Source organism: Oncorhynchus mykiss, chromosome 21, assembly GCF_057628025.1.
Source record: "Oncorhynchus mykiss isolate SJ-2025 chromosome 21, ASM5762802v1, whole genome shotgun sequence".
Classification (NCBI taxonomy): Eukaryota; Metazoa; Chordata; class Actinopteri; order Salmoniformes; family Salmonidae; genus Oncorhynchus; species Oncorhynchus mykiss.
Window position 1 is genome coordinate 34,656,619 of NC_143042.1, and position 25,529 is coordinate 34,682,147.

Sequence of the window (25,529 nt, forward strand, 5' to 3'; positions counted from 1 at the left end):
GTCCTGAGCGCCCTGGAGCAGGTTTTTATTTTATCAAGGATCTCTCTGCTCTGTTCATCTTTGCCTTGATTCTGACTAGTCTCTTAGCCCCTGCTCCCGAAAAACATGGCTTTTGCTCTGACATGCACTGTCAACTGTGGGACCTTATATAGACAGGTGTGTGCCTTTCTAAATCATGTCAAATCAATTGAATTTACCATAGGTGGCCTCCAATCAAGAAACATCTCAAGGATGATCAATGGAAACAGGATGCACCTGTAGCTCAATTTCTTGTCTCATAGCAAAATGTCTGAATATTTATGTAAATAAGGCATTTCAGTATTTTATTGAAAAACATTTGCAAAAATGTCAAAAAACTTGCTGAGGATTTTTTTGTTTGTTGATTTAATAAATTTTAGAATAAGGCTGTAACGTAACACATTTTGGAAAAAGTCAAGGGGTATTAATTATTTCCGAAGGCACTATATATCAGCTCTCTGCAAATGATCAGCAACAATGTGTTATCTACTGCTAGGGATTGTTAGTTAGGTATCGACTGGACAGAGAAAATAATTCACTTAACACCAATATTTCACACATACTGTACTTCCCTCCATTACACATCATCTCCATGTCGACTCAGTCCCTGCTATAGAACTTGAATCCTCCCTACCTCCCTCCCTCTATACATCCATCTCCCTTTCCCTCTCTCTCTTTTGCCCTATCCTTCTCTCTCAAACAAACTCTCTTGCTTTCTCTCTCCCTCTCTCAAAACACACACACACTCTCTACCTCTCTCCCCATTTGTCCGTCTATCTCTCTCTTTCAGTGAGTCAGTGCGTTTTAGAGCATGTAATAACTGTCAAACTGCTCAGGGAATATGTCACTACAGAGAGGGGAGATTGAGAGAGAGAGGGAGAGAGAGGGGGGGGCTAAGAGACTGTTGCCAGCTGAAAAACAACACACACACAGTCTCTCTCCCTCCTCTATCTCCCTTTCCTTCTCCCTCTTATCCCTCTACTTCTCATAATACCCTCTTGGTATTATGGATGTTGTTCAACCGCTGCTTAGCTTCTGTTATCATTTCCTGAAGCGATGGGCAGGCTGACACGCTAATCAGCTTTTAAGCACCAGAAATTAACTCTCACTGGATAATTGTGTATACACAAGCTTTTCATACACTGTTCGGTGGAGTAGCCATGTGTCATTCAATATGTTCGGTTGAAAATCATGAGGCTTAGGTAGGAGGCATGGTTGTGTTTAGGAGGGTGCAACATTCTGAACACTGTAGATACAATTTTGGTGTACGCTGTCAAGTTTCCATGTCACCCTTGACTATGGCTGTTGCGGTGACCGTATTACCGCCAGTCATGAAGGCAGTCAAATTCCACGTGACCGTTTAGTCACACAATTAGGCTTCTCCTAGCTTTGATGCTGCTGCTGGTCATTAGTAAACTTGCTAACTGTCTGGAACTCAGCACTCTATTGTCCCTCTAATCACTCTGACGTCAATGCAAAAGTAATTGAAAATCGAATCAGACACTTCATGAGAGCCCATGAGCTCATGATGCGCAACATTTCTATAGGCTATGCAACTGCGCGAGAAAACAGAGTGATGGCCTCTACTAAAAAGAGGAAGGTCCTATCAGCTTTCTATAGGCTAGGCCTACTATATTTATTTCTCAACTTTCCTACTAATAAGCCCATTGCTTATCTTTACAACAGGAGTATAGCCTACCTGGCTTTCATGAAAATGAACTACGGGAAAAGTGTCCTCCATTCACTATTTAAGTGCATAGATAACATATATTTTTTCCCCTGCCCGTTTTCACACATATACTATTTAGTATATGTAAAGACAAGATTAAATCAACAATAGTCTGATGGGTAACAATATTAGCCTATCACTTGTGAATTATATATTATCACTTGTGAATGATGCCCAGCGTAAGGCAAGAAGAAAAAAAATCATTTTTTGAGACTTTTTCGAATCATAGTAGCCTAACTGGCATAAGCATCGCGTGAGTTACAATTTTGGGGAAGATCAATTTCACCATAAAAATGCACCTTTATAATAAAAGCATTACATGCATAATCGCATTTGCAGTCACTTTTAAAAATGGTGGGTTTTCCCCCTAAGCCTACTGCGCTTATAATGTGAAAAAATAGCCAAATAGTTTATCACATTTTAAGCTAAATTCTGATCTGTTGCGTGAGCCTCATTGCTTAAAAAAGTGGCCGCATTAATTTGGGATCTATCGCATCCCACAACTGTCCTAGACTATGTTTGGAATATTTACTTCTCGCACCGAATAGGTAACTTTTTGTACTATGGGGGATAGTAGATTGACATAGATTAGTGCTTTTGCTCTTCGTTAGGCCTACTCATCTTGTTGGCTGATGAAAAGTAAATGTGGACAGTTCTTACAATATCTTCAATATGCACCTCGGAATTGGATAAATACGCATGCAGGGCATCCCCGAAGTGTCTGTCTTCACTTGTAGCCTGTGAGAATGACCCGATCACGTGATGGAGAGCCATGTGCGTGAGAGGTGCTTCAGAGCACACAGTACTCAGGGAGAAGTGAACAACGGCCACTGGACGCAAAAGGCATGGCTTTTTTTAGGGTACATTTACGGCCACACAAAGGGGATGGCCCTGGGAAATTCAAGGCATAATCAAGTGCTTGTCAAATTGTGAATGAGAGACTGATGAAGTGTGTACAGCCTGCAGAAAAAACAAACAGAGCTTATGCCTTTCAAGCAACTTTTTTCAAATCATCATTAGAGATGCATCATACAGCCTTACAATGTATTAAAAATAAAAACATATAGCCCTAAATTTGTATCACAACTAAAGTTACATTAATAACTCTAAATTAAGCATATAGAAGTACCTAAGAAGTACCTATTTCTTTGTTAATCACTCAACACAGAATAGATGCATGTGCACACTCCCTCGTTTGGAGAAAATATACTTTCTATTTTATTCAACTTTGTTCAATTCTATTCTTCATTCTATAAAATAATTCTAACCAAATCGTGTCTGCTAAATGAACTAGTGTAGCCACATCCATATAGCATAGTGATATCAAAACATAAAGACAACTCATGTCGAGACTGCATTTTCTTCATATCATGTTTCTTTAGACCTGTCTAAAATAAATAATGGATTTATTGTGAAGGTGTAGGCTATATTACATGGATTTATTAGACTACTGTGTAGATGTTCCAAAGGTCTGTATCAGTGGCTTGTAGGCTATGTGTGGAAGACAGGAGATGCTAAATGTGTTCATGTTAATTAACGGTCAATTACGGTGAGATCGACAGTTATTTGCTTGACAATCACCGGCTGATGAAATTTCGATACCGCCACAGCTCTACCCTTGACACATAATCATTACTGTTCTATATCATTTATTTATATCTCATCGTTCTGAAAATGCAACCCAGGTATGAGGTACAGTATCAGAGTAACTCATGGATTCACCATCAAATACACTGATATTTCTCGATATTAACATAGTTCAGCGCTCTACTTCAAGTGAGCTTTGATTGCTAGCTTTGAACTGCTATCAATCGGTCTTGGATCACTTCACAAAACGTCAACAATTTTTCTTCCTCCCTGCTGTGACTGATGGATAGACTTATTGCACTACAGAGACAACCAAGTGTTACAGTATTGACACAGATATGGGCCTGTATTCATCATGTGCCTCATGAGTAGGAGTGCTGATCTAGGATAGGTTACTCTTTCTCTAAGACACTTTTTAGCTTTTTTTTAACACAAGCCCTGATCTCTCCATTGGCTCTGTGAATAGAAGATGATCATGAGTGGATCTGATAACAAACACAGAAGCATAGCTAAAGGATTAGCAAGTTATCTGAGGAAACATCCTTCTGGCCGCTATCCTATACACAGAGACGCATCTTTCTTAGTACACAGATGAAAAAATCCTTCTCTGATGCAACCAGATGAGTCTACTCCACTTCACTCTAGACACCTAGTCTATAGTCAGCAACATACACACTGCCAACTACAGGCCATAGTCAACAGAGCATCATGAAAACCTCTGGAATCTACAAACCCCTCAAGGACCAGAATTAGGGACACCTGCTCTAAAAGCTTGCACTATCCTTACAGGGTTGTCTGCCTAAAGCGATAAAATAGAAGATACATCTTATTTCTATGAAAAAAGCACTGTTACAGTAAGTGAATCCCTGTGGTAGAATATCAGTTGTGGAGTCGGACATTACTTTCTCCATATGTCTGGGTGGCTTCAGGATATTCAGGATCTATAGCTCACATCCTGCTGCTCACTGAGGTGTGTCCAGTGTTACTGTGTTCCTGTGCTGAGTGCTAACACTACTGTGTGTGTGTGTGTGTGTGTGTGTGTGTGTGTGTGTGTGTGTGTGTGTGTGTGTGTGTGTGTGTGTGTGTGTGTGTGTGTGGCCTACTCACCCTGCGGTGCCCCTCTGAGAGGCCAATCCGTCTCTAACACACCTGCAGTCAGACATGAGCTGAATAACTATCAGTTCACATTGATATATTTCTCGTTTTCCCTCTTTTTCTCAATAATATACCTCTTTCTTTTCTAGCTCTCTCGGTTTCGTCTCTCTACTTCTGTCTCTGTTTTGTCTCTGTCTGTATAGCTCTCTCTCTCTCTTTTTCCCTCTACTTCTATCTTTCTCTCTCCTCTCTTTACTAGCTTTGTCTGTTTTTCTTTGTTGTTTTCCATTCTGTCTCTCTCACCCCCTGTCTTCACCTTTCTCTGTCTCTTGTCAATCTCTTTCTATCACACTGCCCCTACTATTCACATCTCGCTCAATCTTTATTCCGTTTCTCTCTCATTCATTCACTCCCTCTCTTTTCCTTTTCATCTCTCTCAGACTATCTCTCTCCATCCAACAACAAGCCTCCAGTGAAAAGGGAAACAGGGTAAACAACCATGTTGGCAGGAGCTCCCCTCTCTCATTTGGCCCCTCTCTCTCTATTGCCCAAGCGCCAGACAAAACCACACACACACACACACACACACACACACACACACACACACACACACACACACACACACACACACACACACACACACACACACACACACACACACACACAAAGTGGAGTCTAAATCTGGAATGTAGGCTGAAAGTTGAGATGATAAATATTAAACGATGTGTTGTGGTGGGTGTGTGTGCGTGCGTGTTTGTGTGTGTGTTCACGGGTATGCAACATGAGACGTGGCGAATGGCTAAGTATTCAGGGGTTAAGTAGCTTAAGTAGCTGTTATGTCATGTGTATGAAGTCCGTTCAGATGCTTATAGATGCATTATGAAAGCTTTATGTAGAGACATTGTAAGTCATAACATGAGGTGCTGATGGGTTAAATTGCAAGAGTACCCTGGAGCCTAGCAGCATCATGCTCTAATACTCTTGTGGTACCACACCTGATCTGCACCATATTTATACATACATAGTCTTATGGAATAGGTTAGGTAGTTTAGGCAGCACACTACAGCTCACTACTAGTTCCACACTTCATTCCCCCAGGGGGCAGCAGCTACCTTGTCCAAGTGCTGAGCCTGGTTGATAAGCACATCAGGTGCAGAGTTGGTTTGGTGGCCCTTATGGGTTGATTTTGTTTCGAAGCTTTAGTTTGGGCTTGCCTGTTTGTAGTGTTCTTTTTGTACATATTCATGTTTCGTCACCATCTGAACAAATAATAACTTACTTAGACTGGCCAACCAAGAGGTCCAGAGAGACAGAGCAGGCCATGGATCAAGGTAAGTTTGCTGTCTCTCTGGGCGCAGTAAATTCAACACCTTTGGCACATACTCTGATTTCTCAAATGCATGCACACATCCATTCAGGTTACAGACTCTGAAACTAGGCCTAGGACCCCTAGACAATGCGAGGGCAACAATATACGTAGGCTAGTTATTGGGTTCATAACATACTGTATAGGAGCTCGTCCGTCATAAATGTTAACAGATGTTAGTATTTGTGGTTGTAGATGGCTGTGAACTGGTGTGGTTCGGCAGTGTGGTTGTGCATTTGCTGAGAAAGTTTGTAGCACGAGTTTGTGTCGAGCAAGTATGCTAGGTGAGGTTTGCAGCAGCGCTAGTGTGAGTTTCAAGGTGCAAGTTAGCAAGATAGCTGATGGCTTTGGCCGACAGAAATGCTCGCACACGCTTTTTCAGTTCTGCCCACACATTTTCGATAGGAATGAGGCCAGGGCTTTGTGATGGCCACTCCAATACCTTGACTTTGTTGTCCTTAAGCCATTCTGCCACAACTTTGGAAGTATGCTTGGGGTCATTGTGCACTTGGAAGACCCATTTGCGACAAAGCTTTAACTTCCTGACTGATGTCTTGAGATGTTGTTTCAATATATCCACATAATTTTCGTTACTCATGAAGCCATCTATTTTGTGAAGTGCACCAGTCCCTCCTCCAGCAAAGCACCACCACAACACGATTCTGCCACCCCCGTGCTTCATGGTTGGGATGGTGTTCTTCGGCTTGCAAACCTCACCCTTTTTCTTCCAAACATAACAATGGTCATTATGGCCAAATAGTTCTATTTTTGTTTTACCAGACCAGAGGAAATTTCTCCAAAAAGTATGATCTTTGTCCCCATGTGCATTTGCAAATTGTAGTCTGTTTTTTTATGGCGGTTTTTGAGCAGTGGCTTCTTCCTTGCAGAGCAGCCTTTCAGGATGTTGATATAGGACTCATTTTACAGTGGCTATTGATACTTTTGCACCGGTTTCCTCCAGCATCTTCATAAGGTCCTTTGCTGTTGTTCTGGGATTGATTTGCACTTTTCACACTAAAGTACGTTCATCTCTAGGAGACAGAACGCGTCTCCTTCCTGAGCGGTATGACGGCTGCGTGGTCCCATGGTGTTTATACTTGCGTACTATTGTTTGTACAGATGAACGTGGTACCTTCAGGCGTTTGGAAATTGCCTCCAAGGATGAACCAGACTTGTGGAGGTCTACAATTATTTTCTGAGGTCTTGGCTGATTTCTTTGGATTTTCCCATGATGTCAAGCAAAGAGGCACTGAGTTTGATGGTAGGCCTTGAAATACATCCACAGGTAGACCTCCAATTGACTCAAATGATGTCAATTAGCCTATCAGAAGCTCCTAAAGTCATGACATAATTTTCTGGAATTTTCCAAGCTGTTTAAAGGCACAGTCAACTTAGTGTATGTAAACTTCTGACCCACTGGAATTGTGATACAGTGAATTATAGGTGAAATAATCTGCCTATAAACAATTGTTTGAAAAATGACTTGTGTCATGCACAAAGTAGATGTCCTAACCGACATGCCAAAACTATAGTTTGTTAACAAGAAATTTGTGGAGAGGTTGAAAAACAAGTTTTAATGACTCCAACCTCAGTATATGTAAACTTCCGACTTCAACTGTAGATAGTGTGGTCTACAGCTAGTGTAGAGGTACTCTACCTCAGGCAAGCAATACCTGGAGACTTCTTTAATATTAGACATCGCGCACCAGCTGTTATTGACAAATAGACACACACCCCCACCGCTCGTCTTACCAGACGTAGCTTCTCTGTTCTGGCGGTGCATGGAAAATCCCGCCAGCTCTATATTATTCATGTCGTCGTTCAGCCACGACTCGGTGAAACATAAGATATTACAGTTTTTAATGTCCCGTTGGTAGGATATACATGCTCGTAGGTCATCAATTGTATTTTCCAATGATTGCACGTTGGCCAATTGAATAGATGCTAGTGGGCGTTTACTCACTCGCCTACGAATTCTCACAAGGCAGCCCGCCCTCCGCCCCCTTTTTCTCCATCTTTTCTTCATGCAAATGACAGGGATTTGGGCCTGTTCCTGGTAAAGCAGTATATCCTTTGCGTCATACTCGGACTCGTTAAAGGAAAAAGCTTCTTCCAGTTCGAGGTAAGTAACCGCTGTTCTGATGTCCAGAAGTTAGCCACCCACTCCTGCGCTATTGTTGTTTGGGCGTCAGGTTTTGATTTAGCTGACACATTTCTAATTGAACAATAAAAGGGAGGAGATTTTTCCCAGTCATGAGTTCAGGTTAGTGAGGATTCACTGGGAGACGCCCGGTCTGAGTTTTACGAGTGACACGGCTGTGTCTTGTGATGAGAATCAGGAAATTGAAGAAGTGAGTTTGGTGGAAAATCCCGATCAGGGTTGCCAGGGTTGGGCAACTCCAGTCCTCGGAAGCCGGAGTGGTGTCACACTTTTCCCCCATCCCTAGCAAACACAGTTGATTTAAAATATTCCATTCTAAACTGAAGATCATTATTACTTGATTATTGGAGTCAGCTGTGTTAGCTGGAGCTGAGGCAAAACTGTGACACCAATCAGGCCCCCGAGTTGCCCATCCCTGAGCCAGATTCAGCGATTTTTGTCATTTCCAGTTCTTGAAGAGCAGTTGACAGCTCCTGCTGTATGTTGACCTAGTGTGTCTCCTGTTAAGGTGGAGGAATGTGATAAGGATAACAGTTACCCTCCAGTGAGTGCTCAGGGCTGGAGGAAAAGGCATTGGGGAACATGTATTGTGTTCCTAGTGAGTTTGCTGCAGTCGCGGTTGATGTTCACTTGTCTCAGGTGATGGTTGTTCCAAGTCTCACATCGCTGGCTACATCAGATGGTGCTTGTCCATAGGACGAGTGAATGGACTTGTTCTCTCAGTTTAAAACCAGAGGGATTACAGGCTATCCCTTGGTTTGATAAAGTCAGATACTTTTGGCAGGAAGAAATTACCTGAGCGCAGAGCGGAGAATTTGATGGTTTGGGGTTTTGACTGGTTTCCGGTTTTGAGAATGACCTTATCTCAGAGTAGAGGGTTTCTGTAGTCAGGTTGTGTAACTGCAGCTTTAGTGTTTATGTTGGACATATTGTCTCTTCAGGTAAGGAGGTTTTATGGAAATTCAGAAAAATAGATGTGTGACTGTGACGTTTCTTATTTTATTTTCTTGTTGGGGGAGGTGTTATGGAATAGGTCAGGTAGTTTAGTGCACTTTGTTTATGCCCATTTAGCATCGTTCACGCTCTTAAGCATTAGATCCTCTTAAGATCTCTTAAAGAATTCACATGTGAACACGTGACTGCCGTTCATGTGCTAAAGCAGTAAGGTAGTGCTTAAAAAACAAATAAAAGGTTCAGATTAAAATACTTTATTATTAACGTCTAGTGCTAAAGATTGTAGCCTACAATTAGGAAAAATGAAAAACACAAAAGTAAAAACACTCTCTAGACCTACCTATATCATGAGATCCTTTGTGTGACTTTGGTTCAGGTCATGCTATGATATGATATAAACAAAGGAATCTAGCCTGCGAGTATATTCATGTCCATGTAATGTCGATGGCCTTCTCATTGCAAAAGTCCTGATCTTCTCAAAAATGTTTGCTGTATTTTGTCCAGTCCAGGCGATGCTTGCCCATCTCTGGGAGGAACTGCAGCGTTGAACTGCAGCTGAAACCTGATTATAAAACACCCGAAGTACTGCTTGTTCACCATTGTTCATCTCCTTGTACTGGTGGTGGAGAGCAGGTTCTTATTATGCTGAAATACAAAATCCAGAAACATAGCTTAAAACATGAATGAATTAATCTCCTCTAGTTCGTTATTGCTTGTTGACCGCTACAGAGCTCCGTACTAAAATACCCTGTACACACTCAACCTACTTCCAGCCAAACTATTACAACGCAGACACTAAGAACTAGCTAGATTTGTAAAACATGTAACTTTATAATTACCAGCTGGCTAAATTAGATGTCAATTGTATTAATCTAGTTAGCCAGCTAGTTGAACATGCAAAAAACTACCTTGCAATCTATAATCTATTGTAGATAGATTTTTGCAAACATGTGATGGTAAAAAAAAAGCCTTTCCATCTAACAGAATACTTTTCATTAGCATCTTCGCTAATAGCTGCACAAAGTGGTAGCCCTTAGCGCACCGCACATACACAGAGAGTGGGAATTCTTGTTGGCTCTTCAGAAAGTTGCAGGAAATACGAATCACTGATGCATACTAATACATTTGCCCAGGTTTATCATAAGACATGAACAGATCATTCATTTTCAATACATTTAGTTGATTCCCTACTAAGTTCAACACATGTTTGAATATTGTTAAACTCTGTTTTAATGTATGGATTCCGTGTGTCCGTCCACGTTTTCCTCAACGCAGATTTTATAGGGCCCTAGTATAACTTTGAGAAGAGGCTAACAGAGAGCGAAAAAAGCAGAGAGACCGAGAGAAAGAAAGAAGGATAACATTTCTAAAGGAAAATAATGAGCAACTCTAGCCACCATGGAGATAACAAGAGGTGCCAAAGCTCTCCTAGCTGTTTTTCTTTCCTCTCCCCTCTCTCTCCCAACTTTGTCTCTCAACTATTTACACTGTTTTTTCCCCTGTTTTTCTCTGAGACCATAATGGTGCACCTGTTCATGAATATGACTCAGTAGTTCACAGTGATTAAAATCAGGGCTAACCACTGTGCTACAATACTACACACTCAAACACTTGCACACACACACACACACACACCCCTACGCCCAATGCACACACACAAATTTGACCTTCAAGCTAGGGGATATCGCTAGGCAAGAGCTGATCAAGATCAGACCAGTAACTGTAGGAGGCCACCGTGGAGCAGCAAGATGTCTTGGCTGCATTCAGTTTTCAACGAGGAGGTCAGCAAAGCCAACATTAATCCAACGCCTACCTGCTGTGTGAATAGCAAACTTGACTCTTAAACAATAAAACAAGAGGAATCATACCTTAAACATCTCTACAAATCAAATGCACATCAGAGTTGTATAATGTTATTCGGTTATCAGTGACGAATTCAAAGACACCAAGTCCAATACCAACCATGTACCTGTAGTGCAAACCACAACTTCAATCAGTTATCTACCAATCAACTGTAGCTTACATCAGACAGTGGCATCACAACAAAATTTCAGAAATGCTCAACTGCAATGGGTTGTCGGTTATCTACTGCCTGGTCTTGTTAGTTATTGACTGGCAGTGGTGTGTATCATGGATGCTAAGGGAAGCCATGCTTCCCCAAAAAAATGTACCAAGAAATAAAGAAAACAAATATTAAATAATGTATCTTTCGTCTCTCTGTGTTTCATAATGTTTCTTCAATGCGCAAGAGGCTGAATGCTTCTCACCGGAGAAAGCATCCGAGCAAGCGAAACAGCACCCTTCTGTCTCTGTATGTGTAGGCCACCTATTTGATGCTGCCTGGTCAAAAAGAGTTTGACATTGCTGCTGGCCGTAGCACTGAATGCAAGGGAAGCCAGCAAGCATTTGGCCTACCTTGAAAAACAAATGTATAAAATAATAGCCGGTCAGTGTTGAGCTAAACTGAGTGAGCTCAACTGTGAATAGTCCTGGCACACCAAAACAAAGTGTCAAGGGAAGCCAGTTTGAATTTGGTTTCACTCCAATCACATCACATCGAGAGCAATACATCATTGACAGAAACAACTTGAATTGTTGCATCTCGTTCTGTAGTTGTCCTCTAGTGGCTAGCTAGCTAAAATTGGCCCATTCCTAAATTAGCCACGGATGGAGATAGGGATTTGGACTTGTGGTTTTACTTAATTCTCCTTACTGGCCAATGATTAGAACAGCGATTCTAATCCAACCATAAATTCATACATTGTGCCCCTGGCCTGACAGGATGGAAGTTCAATACGTAGCTAGGCTTATGAAGGCTTATGTTAACTAGCTAACATTGCAAATGAAAGGAAGTTAGGCTAGCGAGAAAGCATTTTAGCAAGGTAGCCTAGGACAATAGAAAATAAAAGTGTGTACTGTATGACTGTATCCAGGCTGAATCACATCCGGCCACGATTGGGAGTCCCATAGAGCGGCAGACAATTGGCCGGTTTAGGTCGTCATTGTAAATAATAATTTGTTCTTTAACTGACTTGCCTAGTTAAAAAAAAGGTTAAATTAAAAAAAAAATTAGACTGTTTTGTCAACGTGAAAGAGAGGAGGATGACATTGCCGTTTCTCATCAAATATGATGAGTCAACATGTTTTTCTACTTGCATGCACACACTCTTAGCATTCTCTCAACCAGCTTCATGGGGTAGTCACCTGGAATGCATTTTAGTTAAAAGGTGTGCCTTCTTCAAAGTTAAGTTGTGGAATTTCTTTCCTTCTTAATGCGTTTGAGCCAATCAGTTGTGTTGTGATAAGATAGGGGTGTATAAAGAAGATAGCCTTATTTGATAAAAGTCCAAGTCCATATTATGGCAAGAACAGCTCAAATAAACAAAGAGAAACAACAGTCAATCATTACTTTAAGAAATGAAGGTCAGTCAATCAGGAACATTTCAAGAACTTTAAAAGTTTCTTGAAGTGCAGTAGCAAAAACCATCAGGTGCTATGATGAAACTGGCTCTCATGAGAACCGACAAAGGAATGGCAGACCCAGAGTTACCTCTGCTGCAGGGGATAAGTTCATTAGAGTTACCAGCCTCAGAAATTGCAGCCCAAATAAATGCATCACAGAGTTCAAGTAAGAGACACATCTCAACATAAACTGTTCAGAGACTGCGTGAATCAGGCCTTCATGGTTGAATTGCTGCAAAGAAACTACTAAAGGACACCAATAAGAAGAAGAGACTTGCTTGGGCCAAGAAACACGAGCAATGGACATTAGACCGGTGGAAATTTGTCCTTTGGTCTGGTTCCAACCGCTGTGTCTTTGTGAGACGCGGTGTGGGTGAACGGATGATCTCTGCATATGTAGTTCCCACCGTAAAGCATGGAGGCGGAGGTGTTATGGTGTGGGGGTTCTTTGGATTATTTAGAATGATTTAGAATTCAAGGCACACTTAACCACAGCATTCTGCAGAGATACGCCATCCCTTCTGGTTTGGGTTTAGTGGGACTATCATTTGTTTTTCAGCAGGACAATAACCCAACACACCTCAATGCTGTGTAAGAGTTATTTAACCAAGAAGGAGAGTGATGGAGTGCTGAATCAGATGACCTGGCCTCCACAATCCCCTGACCTCAACCAAATTGAGATGGTTTGGGATGAGTCGGACTGCAGAGTGAAGGAAAAGCATCCAACAAGTGCTCAGCATATGTTAGAACTTCTTCAAGACTGTTGCAAAAGCATTCCAGGTGAAGCTGGTTGAGAGAATGCCAAGAGTGTGCAAATATATAATACACTTTGATTTGGTTACTACATGATTCCATATGTGTTATTTCATAGTTTAGATGTCTTAGGGCGGCAGGGTAGCCTAGTGGTTAGAGTGTTGGACTAGGAACCGGAAGGTTGCAAGTTCAAATCCCTGAGCTGACAAGGTACAATCATTACTTTAAGACATGAAGGTCAGTAAATCAGGAATCCCCTGAACAGGCAGTTAACCCACTGTTACTAGGCTGTCATTGAAAATAATAATTTGTTCTTAACTGACTTGCCTAGTTAAATAAAGGTCAAAAAAATATATATACAATGTAGAAAATTGTGAAAATAAAGAAAAATGCTTTATCGGTAGTGTGTGTGTGTGCAAGTAGAAAAACATGTGACCGGTAGTGCACACAGAGAGAGAGAGATAGAGAAATTAGAACCATGGTCAAATCATATTTAGCTTACGTTGATTGGATTAAATCGCTTTTAGTATCTTTCAGTTGTCACTATATTAGACTAAGCGTAGGGGATTTGATGATGTTGAAATGTTGAAGTTGCACCACTACTGTTGACTGTACAGGAAAAGCATTAAATTACAGAGAGCTGTGATTATGGACTGCTGGTACAGTAGCCTATGACAGGGCTGATGGGAAAGACATTATACTTGACTTTATCCCTTTTGATCCCCTTTCAGAGGATGGGGATTTAGCTTAGTGGGCTAACACAGTCTTGTGCTGGGCAGAAGACCTGGGTTCAATTCCCTGTTTGTTACAGGAGTATAGGGCTGAGACAATACAATGAGAGTAAATCTGGACATCTAAACCAGATAGCATAAAAAGTAGCCAATAGTGAGTAGTAAGACATTAACCTTGTTTCTAAGACCAAATGTGGAACATATTACTTTTTTCTGATTAAGATGGAGTCTCCCTTTCCCAAAGTCACTTTGCATTAGTGTCTGTTGACTAGCAGATGCACCAACAAAACCCACTTGACTTCCAGATATATTTGAAAATGCTTTAGTTCAAAGCGTTGGGGTAGTGAGTGGTTGTTGTTGTTGTTCTGGATGGCAAAAATCTACATTCATGTTGTTAATTCAAGCTGACGTGTGCGCACATGCCAGTGCGTGTATGTGTGTGTGTGTAGTCATGGACACCAATTGCCAGTAAAGCCTCTACATGAACAACTAATGAAGAGATTCACATGTAAATGAAAAGGAGATGTGCATGTACACAACAAGAAGAGCCATAACAGATACAGTAACTAATGGATATTATTACAGTAGCCGACATTGTATTGTATATCACCAAATGTGGGACTCCTGAGTGGTGTAGTGGTCTAAGGCACTGCATCGCAGTGGTGTGGCTAGCTGTGCCACTAGAGATCCTGGTTCGAGTCCAGGCGCAGCCGGCCGCGACCAGGAGACCCATGGGGCGGCGCACAAATTGGCTCAGCATCGTCGTCCGGATTAGGGGAGGGGTTGGCCAGCAGGGATGTTCTTGTCCCATCGTGCACTAATGTGGTGGGCTGGACACAATGCATGCTGACACGGTTGCCAGGTGTTTCCTCACACATTGGTGTGGCTGGCTTCTGGGTTAAGCGGGCGTTGTGTCAAAAAGCAGTGCGGCTTGGCTGATTGTGTTTCGGAGAATGCATAGCTCTTGACCTTCGCCTGTCCCGAGTCCGAATATTGCAGCGATGGGACAAGACTGGATACATTTTTTTAAATAATAATTAAATCAAATAAAAAAAATAAATCACCTTACTAATTTTGATGGTATTTTCTAAGTGTCCCTGCAAATTGATATGGTACTGGTAGTGACCATGTATATTACATACATTCTCGTGTGTTTTTATTTGTTGTGTGTTTGTATTTATCTTACTTTCTTAACTTTGATATTGAGAATTGCATTGTTGGGAAAGAGCTTGCAAGTAAGCATTTCACTGTACTTTTTACACCTGCTGTATCCTGTGCACGTGACAAATAACCTTTGATTTGAAAATGGAATACATCGCTCGTTGAGACTGGGTTGCAAAACATGAGTCAGTACGAGTTGTGAAAGAGACCATTTTATACATTTGGGGATCTAAAATGGATCCACCCACACACCAAAAAACAATACATATCTTACAGCACTAAACCAGCCTCCGTCACACACACACACATCACTTCCACACACCCCCACCTACACACACACACACACACACACACACACACACACACACACACACACACACACACACATCACTTCCACACACCCCCACCTACACACACACATATCACTTCCACACACCCCCACCTACACACACACACACACACACATATCTGAGGGCTTCCCACCGAAACACCATAAGGTACCACCCTACCAACCATAGCTAAATGGACCCAGCGATAGAAACATGAATGAGGGAGGGAAGCACAGAGGGTTTTGATGTTTATAAATATGGTTGTGCTGAGCGGCTGTGAGCGCTGTGTGTGTGTGTGTGTGTGTGTGTGTGTGTGTGAGGGCGGTGTGGGAACAGACAGAGTATTGTCCTGCCTGGCCTATCTGTGTCTGGCCCTGAGCCACAGCTAAAAGAGACATGCTGTACATGGATAGAGACTGACAACTCACTGATACAGTCAACAACACGGCTAGAGAGACATACTGTAGAACTGCATTCATACAGTCAACAACACAGCTAGAGAGACATATTGTAGAACTGCATTCATATCCTCAACACAGCTGGAGAGACACTGTAAAACTGCATTCATACAGTCAACAACACAGCTGGAGAGACATACTGTAGAACTGCAATGATACAGTCAACACAGCTAAAGGAGGGACATATCGTACATGGATACTGACAGCTCACTGACAGCAACCACACAAACACAGTCAACACAGCTATAGTCAACTCACTGACACAGTCAACACAGCTATAAGAACACAAGCAACTCACTATCACAGTGAACACAGATAAAAGAAATAGCTAAAGGAGGGGCATATTGTACAATGACAACACAGTCAACTCGATGACACTGTCCACACTGCTAAATGAACACAATCAACTCAATAGCACAGCCAACACAACTAAAGGAGGGACAGGCTGTATACTGACACACACAGTCAACTCACTGACACAGTCAACAATAGAGCTAAAGAAGAGACAGTGCATTATTGTCGACCATGTAGCGAATAGGGTACCATTGCGGAAAACTGTACTGTTCAGTGACAACCACAGTCAAAGCAAAAGGAGACACACTGCACCCTAACATTGTGAAGATACTCAAGGAGACACATACAATAGCAGTCAACACAACAGCATTCCAAATACCATGGTCAGCATAAGAATAGACACATTCCCCATTAGTGGAAACTGGAGACATCAGTAGTGGGCTTGGTAGAGATTCCCAATGCCTTAACGTCCAATAATAGCAGGGTAGACCTACACGACCTACTTAAAATATGCCACTCCAAAAGGACCTTCAGCACCCCACCCACAAACTGCTTGGAATGACAATCACTCAATATTTACATGATAAATATGTTTACAACCAGGTGTGTGTGTGTTTGTGTGTGCACTGTAAGCTATTTGCTGTAGCCTACATATCTGAGATGTTTGAAATGTACGGAAAAAAACATCAACGTCGATGAGTCCACATGCAGCGCGAGCTGTGCGACACACCTCCGTTTGACATTGACACACATTTCCCCCGTGGCGCTCGCGCGCACCAACAGCCTCGCAGCCTGGGGTCGATCCCCATCTCCCAGCCCGAGACACACACAAATACAAACGCATAAGGTATATCAATATGACTTGAACACCGTTACAAGCCTATAGATTTACATTTTGGCCAACATTTTGAAATAAAAAAAAACAAGACCGTCTGATTTGAATATGAGGAAGGGGTAGAGGGGGGCGGGGGCATATAGTAGGCTAATGTCCCTTCAGAGTTCAAGTTCATGCTTATTTCGTGTAATTCAATCAATGGCAGTATTCGGAAACAAGCTTTCAGTCTGGTTTTATCGGGTTTTCTGTTCTGTCTGGGGAGTGAAAACGATGAACAAAGACCATCAATTGCAGCACCACAGGAACACACTCTCACCCACACCACAAAATGGCTTTACCTATTAACCGTCGAGAAAATATGATTTTTTTTATGCCTATCCCATTGTTTGTGATGATACAGAGCGTCTGCTAAACCATTTCATTCTTGATTTTGAAACTACTTATTTTCTTTGGGGGGGGGGGGGGGGGATTTGTGTATTAGTATTGCACTGTTAGACGCTTACTGCACAGATGGAGCTAGAAACGTAAGCATTTCGCTGCACCTACTTTAACATCTGCTAGTCTGTGTAAACAACAAATTAATGTTGATTTGATTTGACCAGACACTGCAATGTTTAGTAGACTAGACAATTGCATGGTTTGACTCAGCTGGGTAAAGATTGGGGTCACAACTCAAATGATCATAACAAACTGTAACATTCTCACCATGTACACTTTTACAGAATTGAAAAAAATGCATCTACATCTGAATTTGGTGAATAAATTGCAAGACGTTCTAGTTTTGTCCAATCTTGTCCTAAACGGGTTGTTTTTTACTTGCATTGTTGCACGATTGCTGATTTGTTATTTGAAAATTAAGACAAAATACTTGCCTAAAATAACATGAGAAAAAAATACACCAACAGACAATGTTATTAACATCTATTACATGTAATAACATAGGCTACTTACCCTAAATTAACAAAAATGTTCAGCCAAAATAAGGACTTATTTATAAAATATATGCAAACGACACAACTCCTGTCTCTTCTTTAGTTATTTCTTGTTTTTCACGCGTGTACCTCGTCGGAAGCTCCCGACAGTCTTTCTTGATATTTCACTTTCGTCCACGTTTATTTTTCGCTGATCGTTTTTTTTTTTACAGTCCTTTCTCCAGTAGGAAGAAAAATCCTACAATAATATGGACCCGTCAATCAAGCGACAAGTTACTTTACTATGATATTAGGGGAGGACAACTATGTTGTTATCAGGCATATCCGTTAGGCTGCCAATATTTAGAATATATTTTCATAAAAGCTTCAAACTGCAGGACTGTATCCTAAACGGATAACTACAACGGTTATCTTAACGACTAAATGGCGATGTGATATTGGCGAAAACTCTTCGTCTCACCCTCGGCTCCCCCTCTCTCGGTTATGGTAGGCGCCCGTTGTTGAAATTACTTGTGGAACGAAACGCGAACGCATTCCAAGGTTCTGGTTAGTGATGGGCATTCCGGCTCTTTTCAGTGAGCCGGCTCGTTCGTCTAAGCTCCGAAAAGAACCGGCTCTTTTGGCTCCCAAACGGCTCTTCAATACAACCTGAACAGCATAATATAATATTGCACCATGTCAAAGAAAAATAAATAACAATTTGCAAAACTGCAGCATCCCACAAATTTAACTAAATGTAAAAATGGATGCTGTTACACATGTGTATTTAAAGTATAACTTTTTTAATGTATATAAACAAAGTGCATATAAATGTAACAATTCAAAACAAATACAATCTGAACAACATAATAATAGAATATTGCACCATATCAAAGAAAAATAAATAACAATGTGCAAAACTGCAGCATCCCACTTAAAACATTAAACTGGTCCCTCTTTTCTCGCTCTTCTTTATTGCCATGTTATAACTAGCAGCACACAGCAATGCTGACCATATTTTGCTTTTATGAGAGATTTGCATTTCAGAAATGCAAGCTGTCTCACTTTCGAGGGGCTGATACGGTTTCTTCTCTCAGTAATTATTTGTCCCGTTTTCAAGAAGACCCTCTTAGAGGGAACGGATGTGGCCACAATGCAGAGTCTCCCTGTTATGACTTTAGTAAGCCGTGGGTAGACAGAGGCCTTGTTCTTCCACCAGCTTAGAGGATCTGCAGATCTTTGGGCTTTGAGGGGCTCATCCAAATAGGATCGGACCTCCATTATGGCATCTGCTGAGGGATTCCTTCGTGCTGCATCCCCAGTTGCTCTCTCGTCAAACAGCATCCAAACAGCAGACGTTTATGGCACTACTGCTGGTGCTTCTGCTCCATCGGATTCCTCTTCTTCCTGTTGCCCTGGTGCCTGAGCCAGCTGACTGCTGGGGCTGTCCCTCCCTGCTGCTGAGGTTATTCTTTGAAGAGGCTCATAATTCTCTCTGGCACCACTGAAGGCTAACTTCTTAAATCTGGGGTTAAGTGCAGCGGTTTCTGATAGCACGTGATTATATTCCATTTTGTGGAACTTTCTGTCCATTGATGAACATAGGGTGTCCATCAACTCTGTCACATGTCCTGTGGTTACATTTGCTTCTCTCTGGCGGCTGGCTGTGATTCGCAGCAGACCCTTACACAGGGGTATCATTTTTGAGGCTGTCACATAGCTGAAAAGAGAGAACAGTAACTTATTAGTTCAGGTTCATGTTTTGTCTACTGATACTACATTCTCATCTACTGCTCATATACATATATAATACTGGATTAAATAATGATGTAGTAATAACTGCGCACTTCCTCCACCACCTCCCATTCCTCTTGGGTCAGAGCATCAACAGGTGCATTGACATTGGCCAGGGTAGAGATGATGGCATCCTTTGACTCAAGAAACCGCTTCAACATATAAAATGTTGAATTCCACAGTGCAGTCTTGTTTAGGCCTCAGCTCAGGCATCCCCATCTGGCATTGTGTAGACTTAAGTTTTTCAGCACCTACTGTGCTCCTGTGGAAGTATTCCTTGGAATTGTGTACGTTGGATAAAGACTATTGCTGTAATTTCTAAAACCTCTGTCCTCCACGATTAAAAATGGCTGGAAATCGGTGGCAATCATTTAGCCAATGCAATATCAATTTGGCCTTGTTTTGCTACAGACATAGACTTTGGCATAAACTGGTCCACAGAAGACTGCGTTGCTGTGGGTCGCGGAGTAGGCCTACTTGACTGAGTGGATACATCTCCACGTGTGGAGGTGCTGGCTCGCTACAGCTATGTAGCTTCACAGTTGGGTGCACAGTTCCCATATGCCGGTGTAGGTTGTGCGTAGAACTGGTTTTATATGAGATTTTGTTTTGGAAAATTATACACTGTGCTTTAACATTGTCTACAGTATTAAAATGCATCCAAACACTTCTGTGCTTCCGACTCATTTTCCAGTTGTTGTTTCCACAGTTGGCTCGGCCCTCCCTCAGGCATCTTTGCTTCATTGGTTGACACCGCGTGTCTGATTGACAGGAACAACAGGTGAGGCTGTTAGTCTGAGCAGACAGTCAGAACGAATGTGTGTGTGCTTGAGCATTTAGGCCTAAATTATTTTATTTTTGGTTCTTGGAATTTGTTAATTCATATCTTATTTTTTTTTAAAAGTTTTATAAATAGATTTGGCTCTTCTGATATGCGAGCCGGCTCCCAATGTTCACCTACAAGAGCCAGGTCTTAGAGCCGACTCGTTCGCGAATGACCCATCACTATGCCAGATGCAGATATGTTGAGGGGAAAAGCAGCGTGCTATTTGGGGATTGCCAAAGGATACACACCTTAAGTAAAACAGAGAAAGAAAGGCAAAGGGTTTCAGGAAGGATGTCAAGGGATACCCGGTTGGAAAGAGAGACTGTAAAGACCAACGCCAGACAGGAGAAGCAGGTACGGGGAGTCAAACATTTATTCAGGAACGGACATAGAACACGACAGGAACAGCATCAGCACACGGGAAAACAAGAACATTTGACAAACAATCCCGAAGCATGGAACAGAGCTAGGAAACAGACAGATATAGGGAAGGAAATTACGCAAGTAATTGAGTCACCGTGAGTCAAATGAGCGCTGATGCAAGAGACTGGGAAAGTCACGTGTGCGTACTGAAGGTGGCTTGAGTGCGTAATGTTGGGGAGTCTGGCGCCCGACGCGCCAGAGGAAGGAAGAGCCGGGGCAGGTGTGACAAAGACAGGGAATGGGGTTTGAAAGAAAGCTTATAGTAGTCAAGACTGCTAATTACAGTGACATTTGGGGGGGTCTCTATAGTGTACATTGCACGAAAAAGGTTTAGGGGACTAATAATAAATACATTATTTAACAAATGCGTTTAGTTGCTTTACCCTCTAATAGGCCTACACCACTGCCAGGAGCCTACCCTCTCAGATGAAGCAATTTGACACAAATGAACACACGCATAACAGGTAGCCTATATTCAATATCATTTTTTATTTTATTTGTATTTTATTGAACCTTTATTTAACTAGGAAAGTCAGTTAAGAACAAATTCTTATTCACAATGACGGCCTACCAAAAGGCAAAAGGCCTCCTGCAGGGAGGGGGGCCAGGGATTTTAAAAAATTAAATAAATACAATATAAATATAGGACAAAACACACACCACAACGAGACAACACAACATTAAATATAGAGATACCTAAGACAACAACATAACAAGGCAGCATTACATGACAACACAGCATGGTAGGAACACAACATAACAACAAATTGGTAGCAGCACAACATGGTAGCTGCACAAAACATGGTACAAATATTACTGGGCACAGACAACAGCACAAAGGTCAACAACGGTAGAGACAACAATACATCTCACGAAGCAGCCCCAACCGTCAGTAAGAATGTCCATGATTGAGTCTTTGAATGAAGAGATTGAGATAAAACTGTCCAGTTTGAGTGTTTGTTGCAGCTCGTTCCAGTCGCTAGCTGCAGCGAACTGAAAAGAGGAGCGACCCAGGGATGTGTGTGCTTTGGGAATCTTGAACAGAATGTGACTGGCAGAACAGGTGTTGTATGTGGAGGATGAGGGCTCCTATCTCAGATAGGTGGAGTGAGGCCTAAGAGAGTTTTATAAATAAGCATCAACCAGTGGGTCTTGCGACGGGTATACTGAGATGAACAGTTTACAGAGGAGTATAGAGTGCAATGATGTGTCCTATAAGGAGCATTGGTGGCAAATCTGATGGCCGAATGGTAAACAACGTCTAGCCGCTCTAGAGCACCCTTACCTGCCGATCTATAAATTATGTCTCCGTAATCTAGCATGGGTAGGATGGTCATCTGAATCAGGGTTAGATTGGCAGCTTGGGTGAAAGGGGAGCGATTACGATAGAGGAAACCAAGTCTAGATTTAACTTTAGCCTGCATCTTTGATATGTGCTGAGAAATGGACAGTGCACCGTCTAGCCATACTCCCAAGTACTTGTATGAGGTGACAACCTCAAGCTCTAAACACTCAGAGGTAGTAAAAACACCTGTGGGAAGAGGGGCATGCTTCTTACCAAACCACATTACCTTTGTTTTGGTGTTCTGAACAAGGTTAAGGGTAGAGAAAGCTTGTTGGACACTAAGAAAGCTTTGTTGTAGAGCATTTAGCACAAAATTCAGGGAGGGGCCAGCTGAGTATACAACTGTATCATCTGCATATAAATGGAAGAGAGAGCTTCCTGAGCTATGTTGTTGATGTAAATTGATAAGCGTGTGGGGCCTAGGATTGAGCCTTGGGTTACTCCCTTGGTGACAGGCAATGGGTGAGACAGCAGATTTTATGACTTTATACACTGCACTCTGAGAGAGGTAGTTCGCAAACCAGGCCAAAGACCCCTCAGAGGCACCAATAGTCCTTAGCCGGCCCACAAGAATGGAATGGTCTACCATGTCAAAAGCTGTGGCCAAGTCAATAAAAATAGCAGCACAATATTGCTTAGAAGCAAGGGCAATGGTGACATCATTGAGGACCTTTAAGGTTGCAGTGACACATCCATAACCTGAGCAGAAAATTGATTGTATACCCGAGAGAATACTACAGACATCAAGAAAGCCAGTCAGTTGATTATTGACAAGTTTTTCCAAAACTTTTGATAAACAGGCTAAAATAGAAATAGGCATATACCAGTTAGGATCAGCTTGATCTCCCCCTTTAAATAAAGGAAGAACTGTGGCTGACTTCCAAGTAATGGGAACCTCCCCAGAAAGGAGAGATTAAAACATTTGGAGATAGGGGTAGCAAACTTAAAGAAGAAAGGGTCTATGTTTTTTGGGGGTCAAGTTTAAGGAGCTCATTTAGCACCTCGGACTCAGTGACCGTCTGCAGGGAGAATCTTTGTAGTGGTGTAGCGGAAAAGAGGGAGGAGCATCGGGGTAGTTGCATTAGAAGGGGTGGGAGATTAGGAAATGTTGGACGGGCAAGGAGGCATGGCTGAGTCAAATAGGAATCCTGACTTAATGAAATGGCGATTAAAGAGCTCAGCCATGTGCTTCTTGTCAGTAACAACCACATCATCAACATTAAGGGACATGGGCAGCTGTGAGGAGTAGGGTTTAGTCTCCATGTTTTAATTGTTTTCCAGAACTTCTTGGGGTTAGAGCCACAGAGAGAGAACTGCTCCTTAAAGTAACTACCTTTGGCCTTCCGGATAGCCTGAGTGCACTTATTTCTCATTTGCCTGAACGATAGCCAGTCAGCATGTGCTGAGCCTTTTGCCAAATGCAATTCTTGAGGTGGAGTAACGCTGCAAGATCACGGTCGAATCAGGGACTGAACTTATTTTTAATTCTCATTTTCTTTATGTTTGTTAACAATACCACTGAAAATATCAAAAAAGAAGATCCAAGCATCTTCGACAGAGGGGATCAAGCCGATTCTATACCATTTTACAGAGGCCAGTTCATGAAGGAAGGCTTGCTCATTCAAGTTTTTTAGCAAGTGTCTATGACAAACCAGGACAGGTCGTTTCACTGAGCAGCCATTACGAATACAGGCTGTAAAACTGTGATCACTAAGGTCATTACAGAAAACACCCGACTGATACCTATCAGGATTATTTGTGAGGATAAAATTGAGGAGAGTAGCCTTTTCTGGGTGTTTGGAGTCATACCTTGTGGGATTGGTGATAATCTGAGAAAGATTTAGGGAGTCCCATTGATTTAGGACTTGGTCAGGTGGTTTAAGCATGTCCCAGTTTAGGTCACCTAGCAGAACAAATTCAGACTTAGTGTAAGGGGCCAGGAGAGAGCTTATGGCAGGTAGGTTACAGGCTGGTGCTGATGGAGGACGATAGTACCCAGCAAACAGTCAGAAAATAGCTATTTAAAGTTTAATGCTTAAAACCAGAAAATCAAATTGTTTAGGGACAGACTTGGTGGAGACAATCGAGCACTGAATGTGATCCTTGGTAAAGATTGCCACTCCCCCACCTTTGGAAGATCTGTCTTGCCGAAAAGGTTATAACCAGAAAGGTTAACATCAGTATTCAAAACACTCTTCCTTTAACCACGTCTCAGTAATGGCCAACACATCTGGATTGGAGCTGTGAACCCACACTTTCAATCGATCCATTTTAGGTAATAAGCTTCTAGTGTTAACGTGCAGAGAACCCAGGCTTTTACGAGAGCAGAAATCAGTGAAGCAGATATCAGACCACAAGTCAGAATTGGGGCTAGCAACAGTAGATGGGCCAGGGTGTACATGCACATTTCCAGATATCATCAACAGTAATACAATCAAGACACGAGTTGAATCAAAACATGTTTACACCCTAATTCACGAGTTGCCCATAATTCATGAGTTCAATGCTTGGAGTCTTCACAGATCATGTGACCTAAAACACTACTTTTCTTTCCTTACATAAATTACATTTATGACAGAGTTATTTGTAATTATTAAGCATTTAACAATTTAATCAGAACACTGAACTTAAACCCTGTACGATTCCTGGATCTTGAAAAACGAATGAAAATGCACTGTAAGTTAAACTATGCCTACATAAAATGTAATTATGTTCTGCCGTGAAAACAATTCTCATGGGCAAACAAATCCCAATTAATGTCGACCTATGCCATTGCAAAATCGAATCATTCTAACCGAGAGAGTCAACTATAGGCCTACTGTCATTAATGTTGGATGGATTAGATGAGCATTGGTGTCTGGCTGTAGGCTAGTTGTCTAGCGATATTGTCAACCATCATCAGCTGATCCAGGAAAGAAAACAAATGTTGATAGAAAATAATAAAGATAAATAAATGGTCTAGTAGTGCTGGCCACGGAACAGAGAACACCAATACCCGTGCGCCCGTGAAAAACAAAGCAATGAAACAGTTGACGGACGAGCAAACAATGATAAATCAACGGATAAATCTAATCCATTGGGAAAAGGCTATTTTTATCAAGGGCGCGTGGCAAACAAGTTGCAAAAATAAGCAAGTACGAAGGGAAATCTATGCGTTTAAAGGAGCTCCGGTGAGGCCGAAATTCAGCACTACTGAATGGATAGGATGGTGGACAGGGAAGACGTTTGTGCGGCCATTTAAAAATAAATCGTTATAACATGACAGAGAGGTGGGGGGGGGGTGTTTGTTTAATTTGG

The 25,529-nt window shown here is 41.9% G+C and overlaps 1 protein-coding gene across 3 annotated transcripts in view; it reads right to left on the reverse strand.

The window, feature by feature from the left end:
• Positions 1-18,477, reverse strand: part of LOC110500835 (protein NDRG2) — a 29,480-nt gene extending 11,003 nt beyond the window's left edge. The window contains exon 1 of one of the 3 annotated variants that reach the window (XM_036957836.2): positions 17,885-18,477. The gene's annotated coding sequence lies outside the window, so the exon portion shown is untranslated. Of the gene's footprint in view, positions 1-4,441; positions 4,924-17,884 lie in introns of those variants that run through there. The other 2 variants (XM_090214495.1, XM_036957837.2) reach the window with 2 other exon arrangements.
• Positions 18,478-25,529: the final 7,052 nt, after the last annotated feature.